The 22,482-nt window shown below is 39.3% G+C and overlaps 1 long non-coding RNA gene across 6 annotated transcripts in view; it reads left to right on the forward strand.

The window, feature by feature from the left end:
- LOC149123167 (uncharacterized) overlaps positions 1-14,821 on the forward strand; it is a 119,148-nt gene extending 104,327 nt beyond the window's left edge. For 2 of the 6 annotated variants that reach the window (XR_016218567.1, XR_016218568.1), the window contains one exon: positions 14,540-14,821. This is a non-coding gene — a long non-coding RNA (uncharacterized LOC149123167). Of the gene's footprint in view, positions 1-4,904; positions 5,245-14,447 lie in introns of those variants that run through there. The other 4 variants (XR_016218570.1, XR_016218572.1, XR_016218571.1 and 1 more) reach the window with 3 other exon arrangements.
- The last annotated feature ends 7,661 nt before the right edge of the window (positions 14,822-22,482 follow it).

A 22,482-nucleotide genomic window follows, 5' to 3' on the forward strand; every position in this document is an offset into this window, starting at 1 on the left:
GGGAGATTACTGATGCCATAAACAAGAGTGTCAATTTGTTAAGTCAACAACAGGAGTCATGTGCATTTACTCCTCATGTAGGATCTCTGTCCCTAATGTGTTGTCCAATTTGAAGTAATGCTATAACTAGTACTCAAACACTAGTACTCAAACAGTATTTTACACTTTATGTTCTATGTGGGTGCAAACTGTTGAAATCTTTACTTAATACATACTAAATTGATCTTCTGTATATAAAGATAATTGAAAATGAATCTTGATGTGAATGGAATGGGAGAGGGAGCATGAGTTGGGAGGGTTGTGGGTGGGAGGGAAGTTATGGGGGGGAGCCATTGTGGATTACAATGGATTATAAGCTGTAATTTGGACATTTATATTTACTAAATAAAAGTTAAAAAAATTCTAAAAAAAAAAAAACAGCATGGTACTGGTACAGAAACAGATGCATAGACCAATGGAACAGAAGAGAAACACCAGAAATCAATCCAAACATCTACAGCCAACTTATATTTGATCAAATATCCAAAACCAATCACTGGAATAAGGACAATCCATTCAATAAATGGTGCTGGGAAAACTGGATTTCCACATGCAGAAGCATGAATCAAGACCCCTAACTTTCACCTTACACAAAAATTCACTCAACATGGATTAAAGAATTAAATCTAAGACCTGACACCATCAAATTATTAGAGAGCATTGGAAAAACCCTGCAAGATATAGGTACTGGCAGTGACTTCTTGGAAAACACCCCAGAAGCACAGCCAGTCAAAGCCAAAATTAGCATTTGGGATTGCATCAAATTGAGAAGTTTCTGTACTGCAAAAGAAACAGTCAGGAAAGTGAAGAGGCAACTAACAGAATGGGAAAATATATTTGCAAACTATGCAACTGATAAAGGGTTGATCATCAGAATCTACAAAGAAATCAAGAAACTCCACAACATCAAACCAAACAACCCACTTAAGAGATGGGCCAAGGACCTCAATAGACATTTTTCAAAAGAGGAAATCCAAATGGCCAACAGGCACATGAAAAATGTTCAAGATCACTAGCAATCAGGGAAATGCAAATCAAAACCACAATGAGGTTTCACCTCACCCCGGTTAGAATGACTCACATTCAAAAATCTACCAACAATAGATGCTGGCGAGGATGTGGGTGAAAAGACACACTATCCCATTGTTGGTGGGAATGCAAATTGGTTAAGCCACTATGGAAGTCAGTCTGGAGATTCCTCAGAAACCTCACTATAACCCTACCGTACAACCCAGCCATCCCACTCCTTGGAATTTACCCAAAGGAAATGAAATTGGCAAACAAACAAGCTGTCTGCACCTTAATGTTTATTGCAGCTCAATTCACAATAGCTAAGACCTAAAACCAACCTAAATTCCCATCAACAGTAGACTGGATAAAGAAATTATGGGACATGTACTCTATAGAATACTATACAGAAGTCAAAAACAACGAAACCCGGTCATTTGCAACAAGATGGAGGAATTTGGAAAACATCATGCTGAGTGAACTAAGCCAGTCCCAAAGGGACAAACATCATATGTTCTCCCTGATCGGTGACAACTAACTGAGCACCAAAGGGCAAACTTGTTAAGTGAAATGGACACTATGAGAAACAGTGACTTGATCAGCCCTTGTCCTGATGGTTGATGTACAATGTAATACTTTATCCATTTTAGTATTTTTTTGTTCTAGTACCATTGGTTGAACTCTGTAATTAACACACAATTATTCTTAGGTGTTTAAATTTTAACTGAAAAGTGATCCCTTTTAGGAATTTGGAAAACATTATGCTGAGTGAAATAAGCCAGTCCCAAAGGGACAAATACCACTTGTTCTCCTTGATAGGTGACAACTAACTGAGCACCAAAAAGGAAACCTGTTAAAGTGAAATGAACACTATGAGAAATGGTGACTTGATCAGCCCTCACCCTGACTGTTGATGAGCAGCTTAATATGTTATCCCTCTTAGTATTTTTTTTGCTTGTTCTACTTAATACTTTTGGTTGAATATTGTAATCAATACACAATTCTTCTTCAGTGCTGAAACTTAACTGAAAAGTGATCACTGTTAAATACAAGAGTGGGAATAAGAGAGGGAAGAGATGTGTGATTCGGGACATGCTCAAGCTGACTTACCTCAAACAGTAGAGTTAGAAACATACCAGGGGATTCTAATTCAATCCCATCAAGGTGGCATGTACCAATGCCATCTCACTAGTCCCAGTGATCAATTTCTGTTCACAATTGATCATGATAGGACTAAGAACCAAAGGAATCACATAAACAAGACTAGTGTCTGCAAATACTAGCTGATAGAATAAAAAAGGCAGAGAACGATCCAACATGGAAAGAGATACACAGCAGACCCATAGAATGGCAGATGTCTTAACAGCACTCTGGCCTCAGAATCAGCCCTTAAGGCATGCAGATCTGGCTGAAAAGTCCATGAGAGTATTCCAGGCATGGAAAGCCAAGACCCTCTGTTGAAAAAAAAACTAAATGAAAGATCTCTGTGACATCCCAGTGGAAAGAATGGGTCATCAAAGAAGGAGGTACCTTTCTCTGAAGGGAGGAGAGAACTTCCACTTTGACTATGGCCTTCTCTAAATATGATCAGAGTCAGTGAACTCAGGGGGCTTCCATAGCCTTGGCAGCTCATGACAAGAGCCTAGGGTTATTACTGAGGCCATAAACAAGCGTGTCAATTTGTTAAGTCAACAACAGGAGTCACTGTGCACTTACTCCTCACGTAGGAACTTTGTCCTTAGTGTGCTGTACATTGAGATTTAATGCTATAACTAGTACTCAAACAGTATTTTTCACTTTATGTTTCTGTGTGGCAGCAAACTGTTGAAATCTTTACTTAATGTATGCTAAACTGATCTGTATATAAAGAGAATTGCAAATAAATCTTGATGTGAATGGGTGGGGAGAGGGAGTGGGAAAGGGGAGGGTTGTGGGTGGGAGGGACATTATGGGGGGGGGAAGCCATTGTAATCCATAAGCTGTACTTTGGAAATTTATATTCATTAAAGTTAAAAATTAAAAAAATGAAAATGAAATGCAACCCTTTTGCTGAGGGGACAGATATTAAACCCTCCAAATCGAGTGTGACTGCCATTCTCAGTTTAATTCAATCAGAATTCCAGGCCAGTCAGCTGGGAGGGGTGGATGAATCTAGAAACAACCGGTTGACTTGTGACTAAATCAAGAGCAATATCACTAAGGACTCTTGGATTTCTTTTTTTTTTCTCAAATTTTCTTATTGATCATGGTTTGTAATGAATTTTCTCATGTGAGCATTGGTTTTGATGCTGGTACTACTCCATAGTTCAGGGCACGGGAGGAGCAGTCTTTTTCAATCACGGCACAGGTTTCTGCTTCCTCCAATTCTGGCTTTCTGTCCTTGTTTTGGGTGCCTCAGCCAAGTTTTGGTTTCTTGATCAGCAATTTCCTAAATTTTGTCTGGGTCTGAGTTTGTTTTGCCTTGTTCCTTCCCAAAGTTTCTATTCTGACACAATACAAAGTAGAGTTTAGACAGAGTATCCATTATGAAATAAGAAACACAACAAATTGGAATTTCATGCTTAGAAATCTACAGGTAACACGACCAAGATGAGTTTTTGTGTTTTAGAAAATGAAATGCAACCCTTTTCTTCAGGGGACAGATATTAATTCCCTCCAAATCGAGTGTGACTGCAATTCTCAGGTTAATTCAATCAGAATTCCACAGCCAGTCACCTGGGTGGGGTGGATGAATCTGGAAACAGCCAGTTTACTTGTCACTAAATCAAGCCCAATGTCACTAAGGACTCTTGGATTTCTTTGGTTCTTTTCACATTTTTCTTATTGATCATGGTTTGCAATGAATTTTCTGATGTGAGCTTTGGTTTTCAGGCTGGAATATGGAGTTCAGGGAATGGGAGGAATGGTCTTTTTCAATCAGGGCACAGGTTTTGGCTTCCTCCAATTCTGGCTTTCTGTTCTTGTTTTGGGTGCCTCACCCGATTTTCAGTTTCCTGATTGGCAATTTCCTAAATTTTTTCTTGGTTTGAGTTTGTTTTGCCTTGTTCCTTCCCCGAGTTTGTATTTTGCAGCAATATAAACAAGACTTTAGACATCATGAAATACAAAACACAACACATTGGCATTTCATGCTTAGAAGTCTTCAGGCAACACCACCAAGATGAGTTTTTGTGTTTTGGAAAATGAAATGCAACCCTTTTGCTGAGGGGACAGATATTAATTCCCACCAAATCAAGTGTGACTGCAATTCTCAGGTTAATTCAATCAGAATTCCACAGCCAGTCTGCTGGGAGTGGTGGATGAATACAGAAACAGCCAGTTTACTTCTGACTAAATCAAGCTGCACCATTCAGAGGAAGAAAAGATCCCAGTGTCTCTCCTCCAAATTGCCCAAGGCTCATGCAGTGTGTAGCATCATGCAGCAGATGCGCACTTTTGTAGCTGCCAGTCATGCCAGTAAATGCAGGCAGCATTTCCAAATATTAAGGACAGTCCCTTCAAAGAACCCACCTAAATGTAAGACTGCAAGCAAAAAACATACCTTGCAAAGTTGTGTCATCAAACAGGCGGAGATGTGAGTGAAACAGTGGCAGAAGTGGAAAAGAAAGTGGGTGCTCAGTTTATGACTTTTCTGTTCCTACCTCAGAGACAGTCATGCGTAGATATCAGCCATCCCATGTCCTCAGGACAAAAGCTGATAATAGGTTCTCAGGTGCCCAAAGCGGCTGTCATATCTCTTGTACCTCAGTGCATTGAGCAAAGTCCATAGCTGCCAATGGTGAGCCCAGATGGTACCAGGTTCCCCCATTGCCCTCATTGCTGGTTTTTACCCTTTAACAGCTAAAGTCTTTCCTTAGATTGACTCTTCCAGAATAAGAAGTCCCATCTGTAGCCATCCAGGATGTGTCAAGATCTACTTTAAAATTTCTCATGTGGGGCCACAGCTGTGCTTCTCTGCCACAGCCTGCATCATCTATAGGTGCCAGTTCAAGCCCTGGCTGCTCCACTTTGGATCCAGCTCCCTGCTAATGTACCTGGGAAAGCAGTGGAAGATAGCCCCAGTACTTGGGCTTCTGTACCCACTTGGGAGACCCAGATGAAGATCCTGGCTCCTGGTGTCAGCCTGGCCCAGCGCTGACCATTGTGGACATTTAGGGTATGTACCAGTGGATGGAAGATCTCTATCTCACACTTGCTTTCTGTAATTTTGACTTTCAAACAAATAAATTAATGAATCTTTAAAAAATTTTCATGCGATAGTCCCCAGGAGAACACACACAGGGAAAAACACTTTTAGCTGTAGGTGGAGAGGTTGTAAAAGGTGGTTTGCCTTCAGATGAACTGTCCAGATGATGGCAAACTCACACAGGTGAGAAGCAATTTGCCTGCTCCAGGAAGCCTCAGGAGTGAAGGCCCACCCTGGGTTGGACAAGTGCTTTGGTCACAGGCAGGTCACGGAATGGCAGGTTTCAATTCTAATTACATAAGAGAGATGAGAAAACTTGTGTTCCTTTGAATATTTTTGAAGGTTTCAGATGAGGTCAACATAGGTAGTACAGATTTTGAGTTTGTGTGGACTTTTTAAAATGTTTTTGCTGTTTATAATTGAAACCAACTTTTTTTTTAAGGTTTATGTATTTGAAATGTAGAGTTACAGAGAAAGAGAGGGACAGAAAGTTACTGCTTGTTCACCCTCCAAATGGCCTTAACGTCTAGAACTGGGCCAAGAGCTTCATCTGAGTCTCCTAGGGTGCTGGTGCTGGGGCCCAAGAACTTGGGCCCTGTTCTGCTTTTTCAGGTGCAGTAGCAGGGAGCTGGATTGGAAGTGGAGAAGCTGGGACTTTACCTGGCACCAATAGGGCATGTTGGTGTCACAGGTGTAAGTTTTACCTGCTACACCACAATGCTGGCCCCAGTACCAACTCTTCAATATGATTCTTCTCAACTGGTTACAAGAATTTAGACTAGAAATAAATGTTATGGTAAAGAGATATAGTTACAAAATCAGTTTCTATTGTTCCAGATACTGTTATCTTTCCCTAGATTTATCTTGCTTACTGTTTCTAGTAATTCCAATCAACATGGATGTAGTCATTTAATATATCTACAACTATTGTTTTTACACTATTGATATTTGGCATTCAATGACTACATATTGCTAAAGAGGGTTCAGCAATGGAATTCCCACTAATTTGATTGCTCTGAAGTGTGTAGCTACCACTTTGTATTTTTATTTTGAAAAATTTACAGATGATTATGTTCAGGCATTTTGTTGTCATTTGAACTTCAGTTTCCCTGGAGTTTCTTGTGTAGATTTTAAAATATTATGCCAATGTGTTTTCTATGGACTCTAAGATAAACTGCATTTTGTTTAGAAAAAAAAAACTGAACATGAAATATACATTGTAAAGAAGGATATCAAGATAACTCCTTGAAAATAAACAGCTTCTGTCATCAGTTAAATGCCCTTATGTTATGATGATATAAGCTGTGCTTTATTGAATTAGTACATTAGAGAGCATTATTCACAGGTGGACAATGATATCATTTTAACTTATAGGAGGCTTTTTGGGATACAGAAATAAATAGGTAGAAAAATTCGTATATTCACTTATGTTAACAATATTTCTATTCTGTTATATAGCAAGTGATAAACACTGTGGTAAAGAGATAGAGGGATCCTCTAGCTACTGGTTTACTCCTCAAATTCCTGCAACAGCCAGAACTGTGCCAGATTAAAACAAGGGCCCATAACTCAATCCATGTTTCTACATGGGTGGACATAAAGGAAGGACTTGAGTCATCATCTGCTGTTTCTGAGTGTATATTAGCAGGAAGGCTAGATCAGAAGCAGAGTAGCCAGTTCTCAAACTAGTTGCTCTGATATGGAGCACAGGTTTCCCAAATGCTGATTTAAGTTGCTGTGCCACATGCCCATCTCCAGGGAGTCATTCTTTCCTTAGAAACTTAAGGCCCATAAAACTAGGGAGTTTGAGTAGTCCTGAATTTACAGACACTGAAATATGTTGTACAAATTAATGTCTACTGAAGGATCCTGCTGTTTGCAGTTTTTATTGCATGATTTCACCACAGTTTGTGCAATGTCCACTTGTTACATTTTAGTCTGAGATTGCCTGTAATTGGGGTTAATGCATTTCCTACAGAAGGGGCCATTGGGTAGACAATAAATAACTGCTTCCTGGCAGAAAGAATATCAGTTCCTGCCCATTGTCCACTTTAGAGGAAGAGACCCTTACAATATAGAGAGCTATTGAAAATAACAAAAGTGAAAAATTTCAAAAAAAGCAGTCAGGAAATTCAGACATGCGTTTGAGGATACAACACTGAAAACCCAAGCAATGGCCACTTTTCCTAACCCTAAAAACCTGGGACTAAATCATTATCTTTCCAAAAGGGAATTTTGAATTGCAAATAGAACTGAGGATATAAACCGTGAAATAGAGAAATAATCTTGCATTACCCATGTGGATCTGATCAAATATTTGATTGTAAAAGGAGACAGGCACACAGGAGGATTAGCCAGGGATATGTGGCAGGATTCTGTAATTCTCTGTTGCTTCCTTTGAAAAAAGAGGCCCATGATCCATAAAATGCAGTGCTCTCTAGAAGCTGAGGAACAGACCTCCACTTACAGCCAGAGAGAAAATCAGGACTTTGGTGCTAAAACCACAAGAAAATGAATTCTGCCAAAGACCCAGTGAGCAAAAAATGAATGGACTTGTGGAGCATCCAGAATGGAATATGCCTTGCAATTTAGCCTGATAGACTTCTTTTTCTTACACTTTTATTTTAAAAATACAAATTTCCAAAGTACAGTTTATGGATTACAATGGCTTCCCCCCCATAACTTCCCTCTCACCCGCAACCCTCCCATCTCCCACTCCCTCTCCTATTCCATTCACATCCAGATTCATATTCAATTATATTATATACAGAAGATCAATTTAGTATATATTAAGTAAAGATTTCAACAGTTTCTACCCACAAAGAAACACAAAGTGAAAAATAGTGTTTGAGTACTAGTTATAGCATTAATTCACATTGTACAACACATTAAGGAAAGAGATCCTACATGAGGAGTAACTGCACCATGACCTCTGTTGCTGACTAACAAATTGACACTCTTATTTATGGTGTCAGTAATCACCCTAGACTCTTATCATGAGTTGCCAAGGCTATGGAAGCATTTTGAGTTCACCAACTCTGATCTTATTCCGACAGGGTCATAGTCAAAGTGGAAGTTCTCTCCTCCCTTCAGAGAAGAGTAACTCCTTTGATGGCCCGTTCTTTCCACTGGGATCTCACTTGCAGAGATCTTTCATTTAGGGTTTTTGGGGTTTTTTGTTTGTTTGTTTGTTTGCCAGAGTGTCTTGGCTTTCCATGCCTAAAATACTCTCATGGGCTCTTCAGCCAGATCTGAATGCCTTAAGGGCTGATTCTGAGGCCAGAGTGCTGTTTAGGACATCTGCCATTCTATGAGTCTGCTGTGTATCCCACTTCCCATGTTGGATCATTCTCTCCTTAATTCTATCAGATAGTATTAGCAGACACTAGTCTTATTTATGCAATCTCTTTGACTCTTAGACCTATCATTATGATCAATTGTGAACTGAAGTTGATCACTTGCACTAGTGAGATGACAATGGTACATGCCACCTTGATGGGATTGAATTGAAATCCCCTGGCACATTTCTAACCCTACCATTTGGGGCAAGTCAGATTGAGCATGTCCCAAATTGTACATCTCCTCCCTGTCTTATTCCCACTCTTATATTTAACAGAGATCATTTCTCAGTTAAAATTAAACACCTAAGAATAATTGTGTGTTAATTACAGAGTTCAACCAATAGTATTAAGTAGGACAAAAAAATACTAAAGGGGATAAAGTATTAAGTTCTTCATCAACAGTCAGGGTGAGGACTGATCAAGTCACTGTTCCTCATAGTGTCCAATTCACTTCAACAGGTTTCCGTCTTGGTGCATAGTTCGTTGTCACCAATCATGGAGAACCTATGATATTTGTACCTTTGGGACTGGCTTATTTCACTCAGCATGATGTGTTCCAGATTCCTCCATTTTGTTGTAAATGACTGGGTTTCATTGTTTTTGACTGATGTATAGTATTCTATAGAGTACATGTCCCATAATTTCTTTATCCATTCTCCCGTTGATGGGCATTTAGGTTGATTCCAGGTCTTAGCTACTGTGAATTGAGCTGCAATAAACATCACAGTGCAGACAGCTTGTTTGTTTGCCAATTTAATGTCCTTTGGGTAAATTCCAAGGAGTGGGATGGCTGGGTTGTATGGTAGGGTTATATTCAGGTTTCTGAGGAATCTCCAGACTGACTTCCATAGTGGCTTGACCAGTTTGCATACCCACCAACAGTGGGTTAGTGTCCCCTTTTCCCCACATCCTCTCCAGCATCTATTGTTGGTAGATTTCTGTATGTGAGCCATTCTAACCGGGGTGAAGTGAAACCTCATTGTGGTTTTGATTTGCATTTCCCTGATTGCTAGTGATCTTGAACATTTTTCATGTGCCTGTTGGCCATTTGGATTTCCTCTTTTGAAAAATGTCTATTGAGGTCCTTGGCCCATCTTTTAAGTGGGTTGTTTGGTTTGATGTTGTGGAGTTTCTTGATTTCTTTGTAGATTCTGGTGATTAAACCTTTATCTATTGCATAGTTTGCAAATATTTTTCCCATTCTGTTGGTTGCCTCTTCACTTTCCTGACTGTTTCTTTTGCAGTACAGAAACTTCTAAATTTGATGTAATCCCAATTGTTAATTTTGGCTTTGACTGCCAGTGCTTCCAGGGTCCTTTCCAAGAAGTCTTTGCCAGTGCCTATATCTTGCAGGGTTTCTCCAATATTCTGTAATAATTTGATGGTGTTGATTCATAGATTTATATCTTTAATCCATGTTGAGTGGATGTTTGTGTAAGGTGTAAAGTAGGGATCATTCTACATGTTTCTGCATGTGGAAATCCAATTTTCCCAGCACCATTTATTGAATAGACTGTGCTTACCCTAGGAATTGGTTTCAGATCCTTGATCAAATATGAGTTGGCTGTAGATGTTTGGATTGATTTCTGGTGTTTCTCTTCTGTTCCATTGGTCTATCCATCTGTTTCTGTACCAGTACCATGCTGTTTTGATTACAACTGCCCTGTAGTATGTCCTGAAATCTGGTATTGTGATACCTCCGGCTTTGTTTTTGTTGTACAAGATTGCTTTAGCTATTTGAGGTCTCTTGTGTCTCCATATGAATTTCAGCATCATTTTTTTCAGATCTGAGAAGAATGTCTTCGGTATCTTGATTGCTATCGCATTGAATCTGTAAATTGCTTTTTGCAGAATGGACATGTTGATGATATTGATTCTTCCAATCCATGAGCATGGAAGATTTTTCCATTTCATGGTATCCTCTTCTATTTCTCTCTTTAAGATTTTGTAATTTTCATTGTAGAGATCTTTAACGTCCTTGGTTAAGTTTATTCCAAGGTATTTGATTGCTTTTGTAGCTATTGTGAATGGGATTGATCTTAGAAGTTCTTCCTCAAGGTACCTTTCTCTGAAGGGAGGAGAGAACTTCCAGTTTGACCATGGACTTGTCTAAATATGATCAGAGTCAGTGAACTCAGGGGGCTTCCATAGCCTTGGCAGCTCATGACAAGAGCCTAGGGTTATTACTGAGGCCATAAACAAGAGTGTCATTTTGTTAAGTCAACAACAGGAGTCACTGTGCACTCACTCCTCATGTAGGATCTTTGTCCTTAGTGTGCTGTACATTGAGATTAAATGCTATAACTAGTACTCAAACAGTATTTTTCACTTTATGTTTCTGTGTGGCAGCAAACTGTTGAAATCTTTACTTAATGTATGCTAAACTGATCTTCTGTATATAAAGAGAATTGCAAATGAATCTTGATGTGAATGGAAGGGGAGAGGGAGTGCAAAAGGAGAGGTTTGCAGGTGGGAGGGACGTTATGGGGGGGAAGCCATTGTAATCCATAAGCTGTACTTTAAAAATTTATATTCATTAAATAAAAGTTTGAAAGCAAAAAAAAAAAAAAGAAGAAGAAGTTCTTCCTCAGCCGTGGCATTGCCTGTGTATACAAAGGCTGTTGATTTTTGTGCATTGATTTTATATTCTGCTACTTTGCCAAAGTCTTCTATGAGTTCCAATAGTCTCTTAGTAGAGATCTTTGGATCCCCTAAATGAAGAATCAAATCATCTGCAATGAGGGATAGTTTGACTTCCTCCTTCCCACTTCATATCCCTTTTATTTCTTTTTCTTGCCTAATAGCTCTGGCTAAAACTTCCAGAACTATATTGCATAGCATTGGTGAGAGTGGGCATCCCTGTCTGGTACCAGATCTCAGTGGAAATGCTTCCAACTTTTCCAATTCCATAGGATGTTGACTGTGGGTTTTTCATAAATTGCTTTGATTTTATTGAGGAATGTTCCTTCCATACCCAGTTTGCTTAGAGTTTTCATCATGAAAGGGTGTTGTATTTTATCAAATGCTTTCTCGGCATCTATTAAAATAATCATATTGTTTTTCTTCTGCAGTCTGTTAATGTGGTGTATCCCGTTGAATGATTTGCGCACATTGAACCACCCCTGCATGCCAGGGATAAATCCCACTTGGTCTGGGTGGATGACCTTTCTGATGTGTTGCTGCATTCTATTGGCAAGAATTTTATTGAGGATTTTTGCATCTATGTTCATCAGGGATAATGGTCTGTAATTTTCTTTCAAAGCTGCATCTTCTTCTGGATTAGGATTAAGGTGATGCTGGCTTCATAGAAAGAATTTGGGAGGATTCCCTCTTTTTCACTTGTTCTGAATAGTTTGAGAAGATTTGGAGTTAGTTCTTCTTTAAATGTCTGGTAGAATTCAGCAGTGAATCCATCTGGTCCTGGGCTTTTCTTTGTTGGGAGGGCCTTTATTACTGTTTCAATTTCTGTTTCAGTTATGGGTCTATTTAGGTTTTCTTGTCTTCATGGTTCAATTTAGGTAGGTTGCATGTGTCCAGGAATCTATCCATATCAGATAGATTTTCCTGTTTGCTGGCATACATCTCTTTATAGTAATTTCTGATGATTCTTTTTATTTCTGTGGTGTCTGTTGTTACGTTTCCTTTTTCATCTCTGATTTTATTGATTTGGGTCTTTTCTCTCCTTTTTTGGTTAGTTGGACAAACGGGGTGTCAATTTTGTTTATTTTTTCAAAAAACCAGCTCCTCTTTTGGCTGATTTTTTGTAATTTTTTTTTTTTTGGATTCAATCCTGTTGATTTCTTCACTGATTTAATTATTTCTCTTCTCCTACTAGATTTCGGTCTGGTTTGCTGCAGTTTTTCTAAATCATTGAGATGCATTGGAAGTTCATTTTTGGTGCCTTTCCAATTTCTTGATGTAGGCACCTATTGATATAAAATTTCCTCTTAACACTGCTTTTGCTGTATCCCATAGTTTTGATATGTTGTGTTGTTATCCTCATTTACTTCCAGAAAGTTTTTGATTTCTCTTTTGATTTCTTCTATGACCAGTGTTCATTCAGGAGCATATTGTTCAGTCTCCATGTGTTTACACGTGCTCTACGGATTCCTAAGTTGCTAGTTTCCAGCTTCATTCCACTGTGGTCTGACAAGCTGCATGGTATGATTCTAATTCTTTTGAATTTGCTGAGACTTACTTTATGGCCTAGTATGTGGTCATTCCTAGAGAAGGTTCCATGTACTGCTGAGAAGAATGTAAAATCTTTAGCTGTAGGATTGAAAGTTCTGTATATATCTGTTAGATCCATTTGGGCTATAGTGTCATTTAAATCTACTGTCTCCTTGTTGATCTTCTGTCCTATTGATCTATCTATTTCTGAGAGTGGAGTATTGAAGTCCCCCAGTACTATTGTATTGGGGTCTAAGTCTCCCTTTAAGTCTCTTAACAAATCTTTTAAATAGACCGGTGCCCTGTAATTAGGTGCATATACATTGATAATCATTATATCTTCCTGTTGAATTGATCACTTAATCATTATATAGTGCCCCTCTTTGTCTCTCTTAACAGTTTTTCTGTTAAAGTTTATGTTGTCTGATATTAAAATGGCTACACCAACTTTTTTTGCTTTCTGTTGGCATGGTATATCTTTTTCCAGCCTTTCACTTTCAGTCTGCATGCATCTTTGTTGGAAAGATGTGTTTCTTGTAAGCAGCAAATAGATGGGTTTTGTTTCTTAATGCATTCAGCCAGTCTGTCTCTTTTAACTGGAGAGTTGAGGCCATTATCTTTCAATGTGACTATTGATAAGTAGTAAGTTTGCCCTGCCATTTTCCCGGAGATCTTTTCCAATATATGCTTTGAACTTCCTGTGATCTTTTACTGGGATGTTTTCTTCTTTTACCTTCTTTCATATTGATGACCGTGTTTCTGTGTTTCTGTATGTAACACATCTTTAAGCATCTTTTGCAGGGCTGGACAAGTGGCGACAAATTCTTTCAATTTCTGTTTGCTATGAAAGGTCTTTATTTTACCTTCATTCATAAATGAGAGCTTTGCAGGATATAATATTCTGGGCTGGCAGTTTTTCTCTCTTAGTACCTGGGCTATATCTCACCATTCCCTTCTAGCCTGTAGGGTTTCTGATAAACTTCTGACATACAGAATTTCAGAATGCAAATTTGTGCTGCTCTAAGACACTAAGTCTGCAGATATTTGCTATTTTAATCATAGAAAATGAATACACAGGCAAGCAATTTAGTTGGAGGTGGAGAAGATAGAATGTTTGAAAATAGAATTCAAAAATCATTTTTATTTGGTGATGCAGATATCAAGATAAGTGTGTAAATAGATAATTATTTTGAAACAGGTAAATCCTGTAATAACACTCAAGTTCAACTATGGTGTTGTTCATTACTTTCATTTGTGCTTAGAATCACACCTGCCTTTAATTGTTACATCACATGTGAAAAATCTGATTTGGATTAATGTAGGAAATAATCCATGGAATTCAAAGTTAAAATATCACTTTATCCATCATGAATCAGTTCCAGTGAGAACTGACAATAGGATTAGGGTTATGCTGGAGGTAAGACAGAGGATACTTATTGAGGAAGTTTGGTATGCTTACGAGTTTCATGGTGTCCTCAATTCATGAAAGTCAAGAAAGATCTGGCCCAATGGCCAGCTGTATTATAAAAGATTTTGTCAGATTTTATAGGTAGTGCAATTAAAACAGCCTCCAGTGTACAGTTACAATTTACATTTTTCCTACGTTAAGCAGCAGAGCTATGTTCACAGGAAGTAGGATGAGGGAGAGAGAAAAAGGAAAAATAGAGCTTTCTTGTTCTATTACTTAATTTTTTTTGCTTTAGGAGTCCTAGATTGGGTCCAGCATTTTAGTGCAGCAGGTAAAGCCACCACTTACAATGCCAGTCTCCCATATGAGCACCAGTTTGTGTTCCAGGTGCCCCACTTCCAATCCAGCTCTCTGCTAATGCAACTGGCAAGGCAGGACAAGATGGCCCAAGTGCTTGATCCCCTGCCACACATGGGAGACCCAAATGGAATTCTGGGTTCCTGGATTCAGCCTGGACCAGTCCTGATCTTTGCATCCTTTTGTGGAATGAATCAACAAATGGAAGATTTGTGTTCTCTCTTTGCATGTGTGTGTATGTGTGTGTGTTTGTGTTTGTGTGTGTGTATGTGTATGTATGTATGTATGTATCCCTCACTCTTTTTTTATCCCTCACTCTTTGTAACTTTGCTTTTTAAATAAAAATTTTCTTAAGAAATAAACAAGAGGTCCTGGCATGTGCTTATAAACTGCTATTTGAAGGCATCCAAGATCCTCCTACAGAATAATAAATCCATACTTCACTATAAAACTTAGCATCCCAACCCAAACTTCAAAAGTGAAATTGCATGCATTCTTTAATTTTATGTCTATAGCTTTCTCCCAAGAGGAATTCTTCTGTAAAAACATCTGGAAGGTGATTATCTAGTACAATTTATCTAACCTGACAGGAAAAGAAGAAAAATAAAAACACAAGGTCATCTAAAGATTGCAAAGATTTGGAAACACACAGATTAATATAATTACATTTTAGTATTTTATTTTTCATAGTTTATATGGAAAGCAAGTTCCTAGGAAATTTAGTTTATGTTGCTAAGATATTTTTCTCAGTGCATAACCTCCTTTTGTAGTACAAATATATTATTTGACCACCAAATTGAAGAATTAACTTTTTAGAGGCTGGCGCTGCAGCTCAATAGCCTAATCCTCTGCCTTGCAGCACCGGCACACTGGGTTCTAGTCCCAGTCAGGGCACTGGATTCTGTCCCAGTTGCCCCTCTTCCACAGCTCTCTATTGTGGCCCGGGAGTGCAGTGGAGGATGGCCTAAGTCCATGGGCCCTGCACCCGCATGGGAGACCAGGAGAAGCACCTGGCTCCTGGCTTCAGATCAGCATGGTGCACTGGCCACAGCACGCCATCTGCAGCGGCCATTGGAGGGTGAACCAGTGGAAGAAAGGAAGACCTTTCTCTCTGTCTCTCTCTCACTGTCCACTCTGCCTGTCAAAAAAAAAGAATTATTTTTTTAGGTTTATTTATATATTTGAGAGACAGAATCACAGACAGAGAGAGGGAGAGAGAGAGAAAGGTCTTATATCTGCTGGTTCACTTCCCAAATGGCACAATGGCTGGAGCTGGGCAGATCCAAAGCCATGAGCCAAGAGCTTCTGCATCTCCTATGTGGGTGCAGGGGTCCAAGCACTTGGGTCATCTTCCACTGATTTCCCAGGCCATAGCAGAAAGCTGGATTGGAATAGGAGCAGCTGGGACACAAACTGGCACCCAAATATGGGATGCAGGTGCCACAGATAGAGGCTTAGCCTACACCACAGTATATAAGAAGAGATTTGGAAAATCATTTGTACATCTCCACCCATGCTCTTGATCTTTTATCATGGCCATAACCATATGCCTGAGCAAGCCTTCTAGAGCTTAAAAATCATGACTGTATTCTTTGGAGTCTGTTAATATGGAGTCACATGTAGAGCCCAGGTGCCCTACTCAGGAAAGCAGGAAAGCTGAGGCCATCCTAGGTTATCTGTCATCCAGATGAATTCCAGATATATAAGTGAGCCCCAGTGAAACTGGTTGAGTCTAGCCCAAGTGAACTGCACCTCACAAACACATGCCCTAATTATGTATTTCTTGCTGTAGATCACTGAATGTTTGGTATTGTTAGAATATATACTGATATAATATCTTCATATTAATATCAAGAAAATGCAACTTTAAATTTCATTAGATTTACCGGTGTGTTTGTGACATTTCAAATATACCAAGAAATATATTAATGACATATAAGTGTTGTTTAATTTTACTTATCCCAGTAAAGGACTAGTGTTAGCAAGTGGGCATTAAGACTTGTTCAAGGGACTTGCCCCAAATGGTGGAATTAGAAACGTGCCAGGGGATTCCTATACAGTCCCATCAAGGTGGCATGTACCAATGCCATCTCACTAGTCCCAGTGATCAATTTCAGTTCACAGTTGATCACACTGATAGGTCTAGGAGTCAAAGGGATCACACAAACAAGACTAGTGTCTGCTAATACTAACTGATAGAATCAAAAAGGGAGAGAAAGATCCATCATGGGAAGCAGGATACACAGCAGACTCATAGAATGGCAGATGTCCTAAATAGCACTCTGGCCTCAGAATCAGCCCTTAAGGCATGCGGATATGGCTGAAGAGCCCATGAGAGTGTTTTAGGCATGGAAAGCCAAGACACTCTGGGAAAAAAATAAAAAAGAAGACCTAAATGAAAGATCTCTGCAAGTGAGATCCCAGTGGAAAGAACAGGGCCATCAAAGAAGGAGGTACCTTTCTCTGAAGGGAGGAGAGAACTTCCACTTTGACTATGACCCTGTCGGAATAAGATCAAAGTCAGAAAACTCAAAAGGCTTCCATAGCCTTGGCAACTCATGACTAGAGCCTAGGGAGATTACTGATGCCATAAACAAGAGTGTCAAATTGTTAAGTCAACAACAGGAGTCACTGTGTACTTACTTCTCATGTGGGATCTGTCCTTAATGTGTTGTCCAATGTGAAGTAATGCTATAACTAGTACTGAAACAGTATTTTACACTTTGTGTTTCTGTGTGGGTGCAAACTGAGGAAATTCTTACTTAATATATACTAAATCAATCTTCTGTATATAAAGATAATTGAAAATGAATCTTGATGTTAATGGAATGGGAGAGGGAACGGGAGATGGGAGAGGTGCGAGTGGGAGGGAAATTATGGGGGGGTGGAAGCCATTGTAATCCATAAACTGTACTTTGAAAATTCATATTTACTAAATAAAAAAAGACTTGTTCAAAGGGCTGGCACTCTGGTATAGAAGGTTAAGCCACCACATTCAGTGCCAGCATTCCACAGGGGCACCAGTTTGAATCCCAGCTGCTCTACTTCTCATCCAGCTCTCCGCTAGTGCTCCTGGGAAAGCAGTGGAAGATGGTCCAATTCTTATTGGGCCTCCTCCACCCACATGGGAAACCCAGAAGCAGCTGCTGGATATTGGCTTTGGCCTGGCCCAGCCCCAGCTGTTGCAGCCATTTGGGGAGTGAACAAGTGGATGGAGGTGTTTTTTTCTCTCTTGCTCTCACTCTTTATCTCTCCTCTTTTCCCTCTCTCCCCTCTAACTCTGCCTTTCAAAAAATGAATAAATCTTTTTAAGAGTTTTTCAGAATTTCCTGAAAAGTTCATTTTCTCATCAGGGAAAAAAATCACTAATCTCTCTTAACTCAAGAGCAGGTTTCCTTAAAACTTGCCAATTGGTCACATTTCTTCTTTTCACTTGATATGGGATAAAGACTTTTACTTATAAACATATTTGAAATGACTTTTTCAATCTCCTTTCCCCCTTATAAACATTCCCATTGCATAAGGCCACTATAGACCTTAGCCTGCTGAACTTCCTATAGCTCCCCACCTCTCTTCTGTGCTGGACCTTGGACATCTGCCTTTAAATTCTGCACTTTGATTACATTCCCTTTATAATCAATACTCATGATTCCCAGCGCAATCATTTTGAATCTGCAGATATTTTCTCTGCATATTTCTATTGGGAAAGTTTGTCATAGGATTCATAGCTTGTCTCTCTCCTTAAAGTCAGTGAAAGAGCATTTAGCTATCATAATTTTAATTCTAGTTCAAGATTCATTTCAGAATTTTAGAAAATCAGTTGATACCTTTCATCTTCCTTTGCGATTGGCCTAAAAATAAGTCATGGTCCTTTGGTAAATTCTGTCATGATGTTTCCATGTTTGGAAAAAATAAATCTTTTTCACAAGTGTTTTTCTTGGGAATCATTATTCTGAAAATGTATTTTTCCTTATGTATTTTTTAAAAGCTTTATTTATTTGAAAGACAGAGTTACAGAGAGAGAACTCTTCCAATCTACTGGTTCACTCCCCAGATGGCAGCAACATCCAGAACTGCACTGATCCGAAGCCAAGAGCTTCTTCTGGGTCTCCCATGCAGGTGGAGGGGTCCAAGCACCTGGGCCATTTTCTACTGCTTTCCCAGGCCATAGTAGAGAGGTGGATTGGAAGGGGAGCAGCTGGGACTTGAACCGGTGCCCATTTGGGGTGCTGGCACTGCAGGTGGCAGCTTTACCTGCTATGCCACAGTGCAGGCCCCTCCCTATGTATTGAAAGCATGTAGTGTATTCTCATTTATAACCAACTTATCATAATATAACTCTAATTCTAAACAATTTCTTGTATCCTGTCATTTAATTTTTAAGTTTTTCAGCATGTAAATGAATACAGAAAGCAAATTTTGCTAACAGTTATTTATTGATTGATTGATTTTATTTGTTTAGCACCAGTGCTTATTTCAGGGAAATGGTCTCAAGGGCTGGGTGTGTCCAGTGGAGTCCCAGGGTCTCCTGTTTCTCACATGGCCTTCAGGTTAATGGAACTTTTTTAAAAGATTTATTTATTTGAAAGTCACAGTTACACACACAGAGAAGAGAGGCAGAGAAAGAGAGGTCTTCAATCTGCTGGTTCATTCCCCCAATTGGCTGCAACAGCTGGGGCTGTGCTAATCTGAAGCCAGGAGCCAGGAGCTTCCTCCAGGTCTTCCACATGGGTGCAGGGGCCCAAGGACTTGGACCATCTTCTACTGCTCTCCCAGGCCACAGCAGAGAGCTGGATTGGAAGTGGAGCAGCCGGGACTCAAACTGGTGCCCATATGGGATGCCAGCACTGCAAGTGGTAGCTTTACCTCAATCCTCATGAGTTTTTTATGTTTGGCCATATGCTCCAAGCGGCAGGGTTCACCAGTCTTGATGTGTCCTGTGAGAGCCCCACCACAAGGTCGGTGATGAATGTGTGCTGTGTCTTTCCTGAGTGTGGCTCACAGTCACCCCCCAGCCATTAAACTGAGTCAGTTTACAGGCCTGAGTGGGTTGGTTACTGGACCAGTCTAGCTGCCCTTTAGCAGCAGTTCCACTTCAGGCCTTCTTCTCCACAGCCTGGGCAGTCCTCCTGGGGTTGTGACCATGAGGTCATGCTGCATGATCCAGATGTCGATGTCCAAAAGGAATGAAGGCCAAGTGGCCAGTCATTCTGGTTAAAGGGGTTTTCAATGGAAACCACAGGATAGTTCTTTTATTTAAAAAAAAGATTTATTTTAAAAGCAGCATTAAAGAGGGAGAGAGAGAGAAACCATCTGCTGATTCACTCACCAAATGGCCACAATGGCCAGAGGTGGGCCAATCTGAAGCCAGGAGTCCATCAACTGATAACTAATTAATGAGATTGTGAGATGCACACACACACACAATGGAATGCTACTCAGTCATTAAAAAATTAAATCCTTTTTTTTGCAAGAAACTAGATGCAACTGGAGATTATTATGCTGAAATAATCCAGCCCCATAAAAGTAAATAGCATATGTCTCCCTGATTTATTATGGTTAATATACAGAGTAAGAAATGTAGTGCACATGATGAAAATTGAGATTTTTACATTTGACATTTTTAGCCCTGGTCTATACTCTTGAGAAACAGTGGGGGTTTTTTGTTTGGTTGGTTGGTTGATTTTTTTTGTTTGCTTTTTACTGAATTACAGCTTGTTACTGGTTGAATTCTTTATTTAGTGGAGGGTTAAGCTTGTGTATAAAGTAAATTAAAAGTATGTCATTGTAAAAATTAAGAGGAAAATAATAAAGGAAGGAGGAGGGAGGGAGAGAGAGAGGGTAGAGTGGGAAGTATCATTATTCTCTTAAAACCATATATGCAAAATACATTAAATTTGTTCCATTCATTTAATTTTTTTAAGATTTTTTTTATTTATTTCAAGGAGATACAGAGAGGAAGATGCAGAGAGAGAGGGAGAGAGAGAGAGAAAGGTGTCTTGCACCTGCTGTTTCACTCCCCAATGGGCCACAACAGTTGGGGCTTCTTCCAGGTCTCCTAGAGGGGTACAGGGGCCCAAGGACTTGGGCCATCTTCTAATGCTTTCCCAGACCACAGCAGGGAACTGGATTGGAAATGGAGAAGCCAGGTCTTGAACCAACACTGCCGGCACTGCAGGTGGCAGTGTTACCTGCTATGCCACAGTGCTGGGCCCTCCATTCATTTATATATAATTAACCTCAAGCTTAGTAATTCAAATTTACACAAAGCAGTCTAATCTTAAAAATCAGACATATGAATAATGAGTCATATGAAGGGTGTTTACTATAATTATTCATCATAGAAAATTGTTAAAAATTAAGCTGTCAAAAGGAGAGGTTAATTTTTTCAGCCAATTAAAATTACGACCTTTAAAAAGAATAGTTAAAAACCTGAAAGGAAAAACGCATACACACTGTTGACTAGGAAAAGTAGACTACAAAGTAGCATGTCTATTTTGGTCATGGTTTTGTTTTTAAAAGTATACATGTATATGCATGTATCTGTGTGTAAATATTAAGTGACTGAATATAGAGGAGATTTGATCTCTTCCCATATGCTATATTAAATTTTCCAAATGTTCTATGATATGCACATTAATGCATACATATAAACAGAGACACATTTTAGAATGAAGTTAAGGAATTTTCAAACTATTTATATATTTTAAAGGCAGTTATAGAGACAGTGAGGGAGATAGATCTTCCGTCTGATGGTCCACTCTCCAAATGGCCACGATGGCCAGGACTGGGCCATACTGAAGCCAGGAGCCAGGAACTCTATCCACTCTAATATATTAGGCTATTTTTTGACAGGCAGAGTTAGACAGTGAGAGAGAGAGAGAGAGAGAGAGAGAGAGAGAAAGGTCTTCCTTCCATTAGTTCACCCCCCCCAATGGCTGCTATGGCTGGTGCACTGTGACTGGCATGCTGCACCAATCTGAATCCAGGAGCCAGGTGCTTCCTCCTGGTCTCCCATGCGGGTGCAAGGCCCAAGCACTTGGGCCAACCTCCACTGCACTTCTGGGCCACAGCAGAGAGCTGGACTGGAAGAGGAGCAACCGGGACAGAATCTGGTGCCCCAACCAGCACTAGAAGCTGGGTACCGGTGCCGCAGGTGGAGGATTAGCCAAGTGAGCTGCAGTGCCAGCCATATTAGGCTATTTTAACATGAGAAAATAGGACTTCTTTCTGATCTCCTAGATAAGAATGATAATCAAAATAAAAGTATCTACAATGTCTCACTACTTTGTTTTAAATATGTGTCAAATTGTACATTTAAATATTTGCCAAATTGGTGTTTTTAAACAGATGCAATATGGCTTGTATACACAATTTTAAGAACATAATGATATACCCATCCTCTCTCCCAGACTTCTTCCTTGTATTTTTTAGTTTTTGAGATAACATTTTAAATACACTTTACAGTAAAAAAGTCTTAATATTTCACCAAAAAAAGTTTAACGAGTACAATGCAAAAAGACCCTAGTTTAGTGGGAACATAGTCAATGGCTATAAACAATATTTGAAAATGGAGACATTAAGTGAGAAACCAATATGTGTCCTAATTCCTTTACAAAAAGTCTCATGGGAAATCTTTCATTATTTACCAAATATCAGTGCAAAAACATCTATTTATATGATCTCTATAAAAATGGATTGTGTGTAATAACATAGAACTTTTTTCAAGTTTTCTTGACAGTCTCACATAAAAACTGTTTGATAAATATAAACAGTTTCAACCGCCTTATAAATTTTAGAAATCATTAGGCATTCTACACTATGTTTTGTTAATAATTACACATACTAAAACAAATGGGGTATTTCCCAGAAAGCTACGCAGAAAGGCCAGGTCCTGGAACTGAGACCCTATTTCCCACATGAGAAGAAAGTAGGAACTGAAGACCTCACAGATGACAACTCTTCATGTGCAT

The sequence above is a fragment of the Oryctolagus cuniculus genome, chromosome 12, assembly GCF_051225735.1.
Source record: "Oryctolagus cuniculus isolate XC-2025 breed Fujian yellow rabbit chromosome 12, ASM5122573v1, whole genome shotgun sequence".
Lineage (NCBI taxonomy): Eukaryota > Metazoa > Chordata > Mammalia > Lagomorpha > Leporidae > Oryctolagus > Oryctolagus cuniculus.